Genomic DNA, 12,702 nt, shown 5'->3' with positions numbered 1-12,702 from the left:
CCACTTAAAATCACCACGATTTATAATTAGATATATAAATGAAAAATTTTAGAAGTAGTAAAGAAAAATTAGGATTCGTTCTATTCAATTTTGAACTAACTTACAAACTCATTCATCTGAATAATTGTTCCTTTCTGAATCTTTTGGCATAAAGACACTAAAACTATAAAAAACAAAACATATAAATAAAATAGAAAACGAACATAAAAGCGATAAATAAATCATGAAGCAAATACAAATAGAACACTTAAAATGAACAACTAAGATAATGACAAATTTTAAATTTGTGGAATCGTTATCAATAAAATTTAAAAACTTCAATTATTATTTTTTTCTCAAACTTCAATTATTTAAGATGTAGATTTAGATAAGTACAATATTTAAAAACTTAAAAATAGATTGAAAAAGGAAATTTCAGTTGCTAAAAATAAGGAAAATTCGTTTCAAAATGTTTTAAATTATCAATAAATAAATTTTAAAACTGTTTCCACGTTAATTTTAAAACAGTTTCCAATAAATGTATTGTTTTTTAAATTGTAATTTATTTATTTTGTTTATATAACATAATTACAAATAATTAATTTTAATTATAGAAAATGAAATTTTGATGTTGATTTTGATTTTGGGGAAGTATAATATTAATAAAATAGAGAGAAAAAGGATACTAAAATTTATATTTGTTTTTAGTTGCTGTATATAAGGAGCATTTTGTTGTGTATAATGTAAAAACATGCGGTTACAATTGTTTTAAATTATAAATGGATAATTTTTAAAACTACGTAATTTTCTAAAAAAATCTGCTTTAATAATTGTAATCTATTATTTTATAGTTACAAATAATTAATTTTTATAAAATTGAAATTTTTTATGGTATTGACACTGATACTTTTAGCGCGCGCAACAATCTTTTCCTCTTATATTATATATAGATGTATTTTTATTTTACTGATAAATACTAATTTTGTGTGGACAACAACGGTTACTTCTATATGTTTTTAAGATAAAAGTGCAACATAATTCATTGCCCTCAATTTTTTTAATGAACAACATATGTTTCGAACTTTAATTTATGTTAATTTGTTTAATCTAATTTTATGTTTTAAAAAATAAAATATAATTTATACTAAATATTAGAAGTTTAAAATATTCAGTAGTAAAAAAATTATAGTAAGTTAAAAAAAAAAGTAAACTACAATGTATGACCCCATTACCTCCACTTATTCACAAACTAGATAAGGGTGCCCGTGCGGATACAAAAATAGTTATAAAGAAAGATCAGTAAATATGCAACATAGTTAAAATAAATACCAACATTAACACATTTTACTGTATGTTACATATATTTTGCACAATATTACATGAAGTTTTCTAGAAAAGTTTAAAACAGGGATATAGCTTTTGAATTTTGGAATTTCTGAACAATGATAGATATTTTCAGGTTGAAACTTCTTTACCTGAAAAAAAATTAAAGGGTTGAACATTAATACAATTCGACGGATATCATCATTACTAATAAGAGAGAGTTTGAAGGGGGAATACATCTAAAAGCTCAAATTGCAAAAAAATAAGCTATTTAGATACGGGAAAATCCAACTGACAAAAGCATGAAAGATATTATCTCGCCGATTTTATTTTGTTATTTCCATTCACTTATATATTTTGAACATAAAGAAAGTCATTTGGTTTTCTTTGTTAGGGGTGAAAGAAAAGTATTATTAACTTCAACAACATTAGCTAGTCAATAAGAACACAGAAAGTACTCTAAAAGCGCAACTATTTGTATGTGTAGATGGAAATAGAAGCTTTTCCTGGAATCTTTACTTTCTGGTACATTTAACTGGGAAGAAACCACATTATAATTACCACTAATCAAGGAAAACAAAAGTCAAGTACAAAACCAACGATATCCTTGAGTCATTTTGCTGCAACTCAAGTTATTCATAAGCAGGCACATAATATATTGAAAGCTTCAGCAATGAACAATTTATGAAATATTAACTCTCATACAATTATCTCGCAGAGATGAATATGCATATGCGTTTACGAACTTAAAGTAACTCTTAATAGTAGCCTATGAAGCAGTTGGCTATGATTAGCAAAGCTCCAATTTATATATAACAAATCTCCCAAATTCACATTACCGTAAGTCTTCCCAACTGAATAACATTAGTAAAAATGACTTTGTATATATGAGAGTGAAAGAAAAGGGTATGTACCGTGCAAGCAATGAAATTGAGGATATATGAATATGGCACGCATTACGTATAGATGCGCATAAAACGCGGGTGCGTCGAACTTTCTGCAAATTAACAGAGTAGTTTGAAGAATTTTCACCAAGTATTCACACCATTATTGCACCCATTTGAGTTTTGACAGGGGTACATTAAAGCAAATTGAAGATACTTAAAAGAATAGAATTGCACAAGGTCAAATACATTAGTCTTTTCAGTCGCAACACAGAATGTACCAGGGATTAAAATTGCAGCTATACCACCCAATGTGATCTCATTTAGAACAGCTAGAAAACTCACTCTCAGAATATATGAACTTTGAAAGAAATCCAGTAATAGAAGAGACAGAGAGAAGAAGTGAATGATGCATAGCGACGTGGATGGAAGCAACAAATACGTGTCAATAAAAAGATGCATCCAACAAAAACAAACAAACGTCAAAATAGGCCCTTTTTTTTATTGATTTACGTAGCGACGTGGCAGCTTTTCATGACTTTGGTCGGACAGATGAACCAACACTCATATAGAATGATGACTAAGCGCAAAGAAGGAAGCGTAACCACGTACGGATGTTGATTCTCTCTTATTTGAGGCAGACAAAGTTGAGCTCCGAAAGCCTGAGAAAGTTAAAGTAGTTATTTGTCATATGAACAAAAAAAAAACACAAATTTTTGCTTTCAAGAAAAAGAGGCAGAACGACCACTTGCAGATCAAGAGAGGAGAAAAGAGCATGTACCTTTGTATTCTCTGTGGGACTGTTGGCGTTCCAATTTTTTTAGGGAAGAAATACTTTTATTTTCTTTAATTAATATGAACATTCAAGCACCAAGCAAAAGTTGGAGAAGATCCAGCGCAGAACACGTGGATTCATTCACGTGGGCTCGAAACATGCGCAAAGTAATTAATCATGTTGGGAATATAGAAGGATGAGCATCCCAATTCCGAGCTAAAACAACAGAAAAAAAACTGACGGATATAATTTAAGAGCGGAAGTAAAATAAGCCACAAAAATATAAAATAATTAAAATAAGTTACTATTTTAGTAACTAATTAAAATAAGTTTAGTGGAAATTTTTTTTAATTATATCTAATTTTTTAAATATTTTTCGTTATTGTCATAACGTTTATTTTTAATATATAACGGAATTTTTTCTTCCACTTTATAAAGTAAAACTTTTTGTTTCACTTTATTCCACTTTGTAAAAAGTTACCTTTTCACCTTCACCTTCTCTCCCTTTCCTTTTCATAGCTTCCAAAAAAATAAATTCACGTTGAAAATGGTCCCAATCCGACAGTTTGAAGAGCCCCCACACTAAACAAATTGAAATTTTGGAGTAGCACAACCCGACAACATACAACTCATATCGTTGTTTTAGGTGCAAAAATAGGTAAGATTGCAGCCTTGTACTTGTAGGAAAATTTTATCTTTTTTAGAATGTGATTTTGGTTTGATTTATTTTCAACCTTAGACTTAATTTAATTTTGGTTAGGAAGGCATTTAAATTCATTGATAGAAAACTTTAGGCTTACACATCCTATAAAAGTTTCAATAGTAACACTACTTCAAAATCATATGAAAATAAAATAAAATAAATTAAGAGGCAGAATAGCGTAAAATATAAGACAAAATAAAAGTATCTATGTCATAAAGTACACAAAAGTTCATCTTTTTATCTAGCTTTAAGTTGAAACATTTTCTGATTATTTTTTTTTTCAAAAAAATATCAACAAATCTTCCATAATTTTCCCATATGGTGGATGTTATTGTTTGACTATTTCTACACCAATATGTGTCTTGACTATCAGCATATAATTGACTACTGTTCCAAGATTGAAGTGTTTCAAAGCTTTCATGAACCTCGGCAACTCGGCAAAAGAACCCTCCAATTACCATACACTTTTTCAAAAGCCCGCTTGCGATCAAAATAGACTTTTCCTTTACTTACTGAAATGTCATATGCTTTAAAAACAACTGTTTGACAGTCTTTGATGGAAAACCTGAAATTAATAATAATATTAATTATCAAATAAAAAATGAATATTTCCTTATTAAATAAAAATCATCTACAGATAAAATAGTATCTTAGCGTTCTTTCTATATCAACACAGAGGACTTAGCAATCATCTCAACATCCAAGTTGTAATGCCCTTCAAGGCACGTACCCGTATCACATGTATGTTTTTTAATGTATCTTCCAACTCTCCACATGTTAGTATGTTTATCAATAAAGGGAAAAGGGTCTGATATACCCCTCAACTTTGTCATTTAGAGCTGATATACCCCTTGTTATGAAAGTGGCGCATATATACCCCCACTTGTAAACAAATGGCTCACATATACCCTTTTCCTCTAACGGAAATGAAAAATAATAATTTTAATCTAAATTTTTATTATTTTTTTCTACAAAATATAATCCCATATGAGTAAATTTAATCCTCGTCAAACATATTCTTTTTTGACTTTTTTGTGTTTCAATGACTAATTTATGATTATTATTTTGATAATCAAATTTATTTATGTTTCACTAATATTCTTGTAAAACTTATTGTAGATGACCAAATTTTTTCTTCGAATACGAAATTAAATTACAATACACAAAAAAAAATAGTTTAGTTTTTTATTCTTTAAACTAAGGAATGAAAGAAAAAAACAAAATAAGAATAAGAAATTCAAATAATTATAATAAAAGAAGTCAAAAAATAATTTATGTATGAAAAAAATTAAATATACCTTGAACTTTGATAGAAGAATCATATATACCCCTAAATAATTTTTTTAAAAAAATTAGAAGTAGTAAATATAAATTTAAAGCGAATTTTTTAACTTCTGTTAAATGAAGGGTATATGTGAGCCATTTTGTAACGGCAGGGGTATATGTGAGCCGTTTGTATAACGGTAAGGGCATATATGAGCCACTTTTATAATGAGGGGTATATCAGCTCCAAATGACAAAGTTCAGGGGTATATCAGACCTTTTCCCATCAATAAAAGAAGTCAACCTAAATCGACATCCTTGTTATACACGCCTGCAAATAAGTCGCCATAATTTCTTTGTCGATTTAATAACAAAACTCTCCTTGCTATCTTCAAATGTAGAAGTTTAACTGCTCTTTGCAACTGCTTCTTTGAATTGAATAACATGTCTTTTTCAATATAAATCGAATTATTCATGAAATCTTCTAGTTTATGCCACGTACGTTGTGACGTATACTCATCATGTGTATCACCAAAGATATCTAGACCATCCGGGAGATAATCAAGATAAGGAATTTCATGATTACGAAACGGACTCATGGACATTAGTCTTGGCGATCGATTGGGAGTCAAAAAATCATCATCACTAGATGATACCTCAAATGGAACATTATCTCCTGATTCCTCAGCATTATGCAAATCATCACTATCACTAGCTGAAGATGAGTCGTAATTAGGAAGGTCACGATCATCGATATTCACAGGATCAATGGGCTCATCTTGTGTAATATTTTCCCTATATATGTAAAAAATATATAAATATTTGACTCATGCAATTAACTTACTCAAATAAAAAAAATAAGTGTTAGACATAGCGATAATCATCTGCATCAAAAGTAGGCGAGACATGAAAATTTGAGGATATCCCAACATTTTTCGTCATTTCAAAGCGTGAGGACTGACCAAAATAATTTAGTAACTTGGAGAAATATCTCTATCTTGCTGAGGTAAACCGCTACAAATATATAATAATAAGAATAATAAATAATATAAATTAATAAATAATTGACAAAATCAATAAACAATAATCGAAATATAATAATTGAGCATTACCGATCACTTTCATTTGTAGTTTCGTTTAAATCAAAATCATATCGTCCGGTAAGAATATTTGATGATGAGCCATTTTAGGAAAATCAGTAGATTGAGTTATCGGAAATCCATCAATGCTATTACGATTTTCTAATTAGGGACGGACATCGACAAATAAAGGAGAACGTTGTTGACTAATCTTAGGCTCCTTCCTAACATAGATTTCAAGTATTGTTAACTTGATTTGATCTATATAGTCATTTGGAACCTCAAAAAATCGGTCAACGATTCGTCATTATAGATAATCCACTCTCCAAAATTTACTTGTCCTTGTGATAAGAATGAAGTAGGGTATTTTCCGACTATAATCAAATTATAATCCGTACTGTTTATACCCATTCTTTATAAATTGATGAAATAAATTTATGATATCGGACATTAATTGAATATTTAGCATTGTGTTTGGAAAGACAATTATAATAAACGGTATTTCCGTCATATATAATTTCGTCATCCAATAAATTGAAACTTAAACTTTAGGTGTAGAAGACATTTTTTTTAGATTGAAATGAATAAATATAGAAGACTTTATGTTGTAGGTGCTATCAACTATGTATAAACGTCCTTAAATAGAGATTGAAAGATTTTTCAGAATAAAAAAATAAAAATACATAATGAAATATTTTTTTCCGTTTTAATGACATATCAAAATCAATATAATTTGTATGACAACACTGAAAAAGCTTCTTCAAGACGTGAAAAATATTCTTCTTATAAAGTGTAATAAAAAGTTCCACTTTATAAAGTGGAAGAAAAAACTCCACTCTATAAAGTGTAAGAAAAGTTTCGTCATATATTAAAAATAAACGTTATGACACTAACGGAAAACGTTTAGATTATTGAATATAGTGGAAATTTTTCTTCCACTAAGCTTATTTTAGTTACTTACTAAAATAGTGGCTTATTTTGATTACTTTTAAATTTTTGTGGCTTATTTTGGTTCCCAACTCATAATTCAACGTACCACACAATTGAAAAGAGGAAATTATCAGTCTTGTCCTTTTGGTTGTGCAAACAAAATTAGCCGTACGTGACCTTTTTTTTATTAGTTTGGTAGTAAATTAGCTACATGTAACCTTTGTTGATTGGTTTGGTAGTACTTGAGGAACCACCACTTCTATAGAATGATGATAATATTCAGTAATAAAAAAAATCAAAAAAAGAAATAATAAGTCAAAAGAAATCAAATAGACTATGTCCAAAAATATAAATATTAGCATATATAAAATCAGTTGCTTTTTTAAAAAACGAAAAGGATATGGAAGATTTATATTAAATATGGTAACTTTCCAATTTTAAAAAGAATTAGTTTAGTATGGGTAAAATTTATTTGCACCAAGTCAATACATGCATGTCATATGTTTAAATTTATAGTTTATTTTAGTTTATTAAATCATGTAATAATGAATATTGCATTGGCTTGGTGTAAATCCCGTGCAGGTAAGTTTTTTTCATTTTTTGAATGTTAAATTTTAAATTTAAATTGAAAATTACTAACTAATGCATGTTTAATCATTTTTAGGATTTAACTTTTAAAACTAGAAAAATGGAGAAATTTTGTGGTGCTAATATGTGGCAATTTTTACTTCTCATACTATAAATAATTATAAAATATTGTGTTATACGGTTAGTTTTTTTTCTAGGGATAAGAAATGTAAGTGTAATCATTTAAAATTTATTAAACATAAATTTATAAAATGATTCGGATTATATTAAATTTATAAATATATTAATCCAAATAAATATTATGGATTAATATGATTGAGTTAAATCTTTAAGACCAATAAATATGGACGTAATTAAAGTCTAAATTAATTGATTTGGACTACAATGGATGAACCCAATTTGTTAAGCCCAATTTCATTTCGTTCTAGAGGCTTGTCTTGGGCCCACGTGGGCAAATGATGTGGGATGCCAAGTCAAATAAGAAACCAATAGAATCATGACATATGTCAAAGATGACAAGCCCGCTCCGTAAAGCCCATATGTCATGTCACTTAAATCTGATTGGTCGAAAGAATCCTATTACAATCACAACTCCCTATTCTAAAACTATAAATACGGGTCCTCATAATTCAAAATCGGAGACAAAAAATTCTAAACAAGAAGCTAGAGAAAATTCGTGGTACAAACGCCATTTAATTCTCTACAAAGCTACAAGTTTAAGAATTCAAGCATTCAAGTTCAAGAACGATCAAGATCAAGACTATCCAATTCAAGAACAAGTTCGAAGCCTTTGAATTCAAATAAAATTCAAAATCAAGATAAAGTTCAAGTTCAAGTTCATAAGAGATTCAAGAACAAGCTTTAAAGCCCTTGAATTTATATTTGAAAAGGCGAATTCAGAGGAATCATAGATATTGTAACGCCCGCACTTGAAATAATAAAAACAATTGTTGCATAATTTTCCGTTCTTGATTATTGTTTCTCGACGCAAATTTTACTGTCTACAAATTCTGGCACGCTTAGTGGGACAATCTCTGCCTCTCATCTCAACCTTTCAAGCATCAAAGAATATTGATATGACTTCCATGAAGAACAACTCTGAATCAACTGCCTCTAAGGCCACTAGCTCCAAGTTTTCTAATGAAGTTGAAGGCATTCTAGGTGTTACCTTTGGAAGTTTCGGAGCTGTTACGAGAAGCAAGGTTGCTATGCTAGGACAACAAACACTTCAAGTGTCGTCCGCATCAACTCCTATTCTTGGGTCTTCAACTCCAAAAGGAGCAAGTTCCTCCACAAATGCTCTAGAAAGAGGAATCAATGTTTCTGAACAAATCAAGAAGATATTGGCTCTACTTGAGCAATCTGGTTCCAAGAACTCTACCACAAGGGAGAACTGTGATTCAACTAATGAATCATCTCCACGTACATCGCATAACATGAGTCCGCTGAGATTAACTTACGCGAAAATCTATGCTACTCTACTACATCTCCAATCATCATGCAAATAATGGTGACTGTTGCTTCCTCTCCTGAAGAACAACTCACAAATTTGACAAAGTTAGTTGAAGGATTGACAAAGCATGTACAACACCAAGAGTCTCGAATTGATAAGTTGATGGATAGGATGGAAGGACTTTTAGATGGAGAAGCGAGTCATGCGCCTGGAAAGGGTGTTGAAGTTCAAGAAATCGAAGATCCTACGAAGAAAGCCCCGCTTGTTAAAGAGATACCAGTTTCTTATGAAGAAATGATCCCACTCGATCGCTTGAAGGATTTTATTAAAGGCACTATCAAAGATAAGTACGAAGTCTCAACCAAGTCTTCTCATATATATGACAAGCCATACACTGCTAAGATTGATAACTTTAAAATGTCTGCTGGTTATCAACCTCCCAAATTTCAACAATTTGAGGGAAAAGGAAATCCAAAACAACATGTCGCACACTTCGTGGAGACATGTAATAATGCTGGAACCTATGGAGACCATCTTGTCAAACAGTTTGTCCGCTCTCTAAAAGGAAATGCCTTTAATTGGTACACGAATCTCGAACCTAATTCTATTGATTGTTGGGAGCAACTAGAGCACGAGTTCTTCAATCGCTTCTATAGCACAAGGCGTACGGTGAGCATGGTAGAACTCACAAATACTCTCCAAAAGAAGGATGAACCGGTTATAATTTTCGTAAGTCGATGGAGAAACGCGAGCCTGAATTGCAAGGACAGGCTTAGTGAAGCTTCTGCAATTGAAATGTGCATTCAAGGAATGCACTGGGAGCTTCTTTACATATTGTAAGGAATAAAACCAAAATCTTTCGAAGATCTAGCTACTCGCGCTCATGATATAGAGTTGATCATTTCCTCTGCTGGAAAAGATATGACTATTGGTCATGATCCTCGCAAAGGAAGAGATAAGCAGGAACCCATGAGATGCAGCAAAATTTGTGCCCAGAAATGACAACAAAGAATCCATGAGTGTTAATGTGTCGCCTACGAAGTTCACAACGATGAGGGCATAAAGAAAAATGTGAGAACGAATTTCCAATCACGTTCAAATGAAAAGTCGACACTAAGGGATATGTAAGGAAAAAAGTATCCTTTCTTGGATTCTAACGTTTCAGAAATTTTTGATGAATTGCTCGAGTTAAAGCTCATTGACTTGCCAAAGATGAAGTGACCCGATGAAGCTGGAAAAGCTGATGATCCAAACTACTGCAAGTATCATAGACTTGTGAATCATCCTCTTGAAAAATGTTTTGTCTTCAAGAATAGAGTGATGCGATTGGTTAACAAAAAGAAAATTGTCCTTGATGACGAGAAGGCTAGTTCTAACCAGATCTCAATCACACTCGGCTCACTCGATCTGGTTCAACTATATATCTATGAAAATCATGAAAAAGATTCATTGAATTAGGAAGTTGATATAGATAGTGATGAAGGTTGGGTTCTTGTAACTAGGAGAAGACGCAACAAGTCAAGCTTAGAAAAAGAATTATCTAAGCAACCGATTAGAGAAAAAATGGTGAAGAAATCGGAGAAGCAAAAATCAATCAAGCGCACAATTGGGCAAAGGTAGAAGTGCATCACTACCAAAAACCTCGACGTCCTGTGACACTAGAGGAATTCTTACCAAGCTCATTCGACATAAAGTCTACCCAAGACAATATTAAGGCATCATGTTTTAATGCTGAAAAAGAAGCAACAATGAAGGTGTCTCCAACTGACAAAGAAGGAACAACGATAGAAGCCTCACCAAAAGTGTCTCTTAGTGGTGAAGAGAACTCAACAAGGGAAATCTCGTCAATGATGTCTCCTTCATCTTTTGAAAAGCCTATTGAACCTTCTTCCAAAGAAGCACATGCATGTGCTACTAAAATTACATTTACAGATAATGATCTTCTATATGGTGAAATGCTACACAATCGTCCTTTGTATATGGTGAATCATGTGTTAGAGAAGAAGATAAATAGAATCTTAATAAATGAAGGATCTGGAGTCAACATTTTGCCTATCCACACATTGAAGGAACTTGACATCACGACTGGGAACTTAGTGAAAGTCGTCTGTTGATACAAGGATTTAATCAAGGGGGGCAGAGGTCCATAGGCTCTATTAAATTAGAGATCCACATGGAAGATTTGCGATCAAGTGCATGGATGCATGTGATCGACGCAAAGACATAATACAATATATTACTTGGCAGACCTTGGGTACATGAGAATAGAATTGTCTCATCTTCTTACTATCAATGTTTGAAATATCTTGAAGGAGGAATTGAAAGGAAGATAGTTGCAGATGATAATTCTTTCACCGAAGTGAAGACACGCTTTGCCGATGCAAAATTCTATTTGAGAAGTTATGTTGTTAAAGGGGCCAAATCTAATGATGTCAAATCAATCAAGTCTGATAAGATCACAAGCAAAAGAATTGATGGGGCTGTCGGAAAGGCGAAAATTGACACTAAAGACCCTTGTCCCATTCTTAATGAAGGGAAGATCATGTCTTCGAAGAAGAAGCTGACTTTGAGGCTTTGCTATGTTCCAAAGGTGAAGAAAGAAGAAGATCAATCATCTAACCTTCAAGAAATTCATTGAGAGGACTAACTCTTCCTGTCAAACGGATTAATGCTATAAATTTGTGTTCAAAGTTGCCAGAAAAGTCAATCACTCAAAATCAAGTGTGAGATATGACACTCCCTACAAAACGTACAAGAGAAGGTTTTAATCCAATGCTTACAAGTCATTTGTTAAGGCGGGATACAACCCTAATGAGTCATCGACGCTAGGGAAACTTCCATCAGAAGATACAACTAGGCAAGCACGATGAAGGCCTAGGTTATAGCCAACCGTCGCCAATTCGCATTTCCTTAAGAAGGGCTAGCAATAATCATATAACTTTTGGAGATGATGTCATTGATCCCAATAAAAGGCCTTCCGTCTTTGATCGACATGGGGAAGTGACTGCAAGAACTTCTGTGTTTGAGAGGTTAGGTCCTTTGAAGAGGAACAACAAAAATTTGAGAAGTATTTAAAAGTTACAACGCCTACTTCACATTTGATTCGAAAGGACTTCAGAAGTTTGTTCCTTCTAAAATGAGGCGACGAGTGAAACTTGTGGTTTCATGTAAAGAGGAACTCAAGGCAAAGGCTCACACTGTGGTTTACACCAAAGAGAACAAGGAAGATGCAGAAAATGTAGGTTCCTCAAATCATGTTACAATCCAAAATGAGTACGATTCTTTGCCTCAAATGAAGATTGATGAATAGGTAGAAGATATTATCTCGTGTTGTCATATATCTGTCAATGAAAATGATCCTTTGGAAGAGGAAGATGCTGGAGATGCTCCACCAGAACTTAAAGAAGGAGTAAAGATCACAATAGATCCTTTGAAGGAAGTTAACCTTGGCACTGATGAACCAAGGCCAACTTACTTGAGTGAATTTCTAGAAGTTGATGAAGAAACCGCTTACATGAATATATTCAAAGAATATAGGGATGTCTTCGTTTGGAGTTATAAAGAAATGCCTGGATTGAATCATAAAGTAGCGGTCCATCAATTGGCAGTCAAAAATGGTTCACGTACTGTTAAGCAAGCTCAAAGACGTTTTAGACCAGACCTGGTTCAGTTGATAGAAAATGAAGTTAACAAAATCATTGAGGCAGACTTTCGTGAGGCAAATA

The 12,702-nt window shown here is 32.0% G+C and overlaps 1 long non-coding RNA gene across 1 annotated transcript; it reads right to left on the bottom strand.

Annotated features, from left to right (window-relative positions):
* Positions 1-1,295: 1,295 nt before the first annotated feature.
* Positions 1,296-3,185, bottom strand: LOC107013781. The gene is made up of 3 exons (XR_001456154.2): positions 2,968-3,185; positions 2,217-2,848; positions 1,296-1,454 (listed from the first exon to the last, which is right to left on the bottom strand). It is a non-coding gene; the product is annotated as an uncharacterized LOC107013781 (long non-coding RNA).
* Between the last annotated feature and the right edge of the window lie 9,517 nt (positions 3,186-12,702).

The sequence above is a fragment of the Solanum pennellii genome, chromosome 3, assembly GCF_001406875.1.
Source record: "Solanum pennellii chromosome 3, SPENNV200".
NCBI lineage: Eukaryota > Viridiplantae > Streptophyta > Magnoliopsida > Solanales > Solanaceae > Solanum > Solanum pennellii.
The sequence above is the reverse complement of the archived record's forward strand: the minus strand, read 5'-3'. Positions and strand labels throughout refer to the sequence as shown.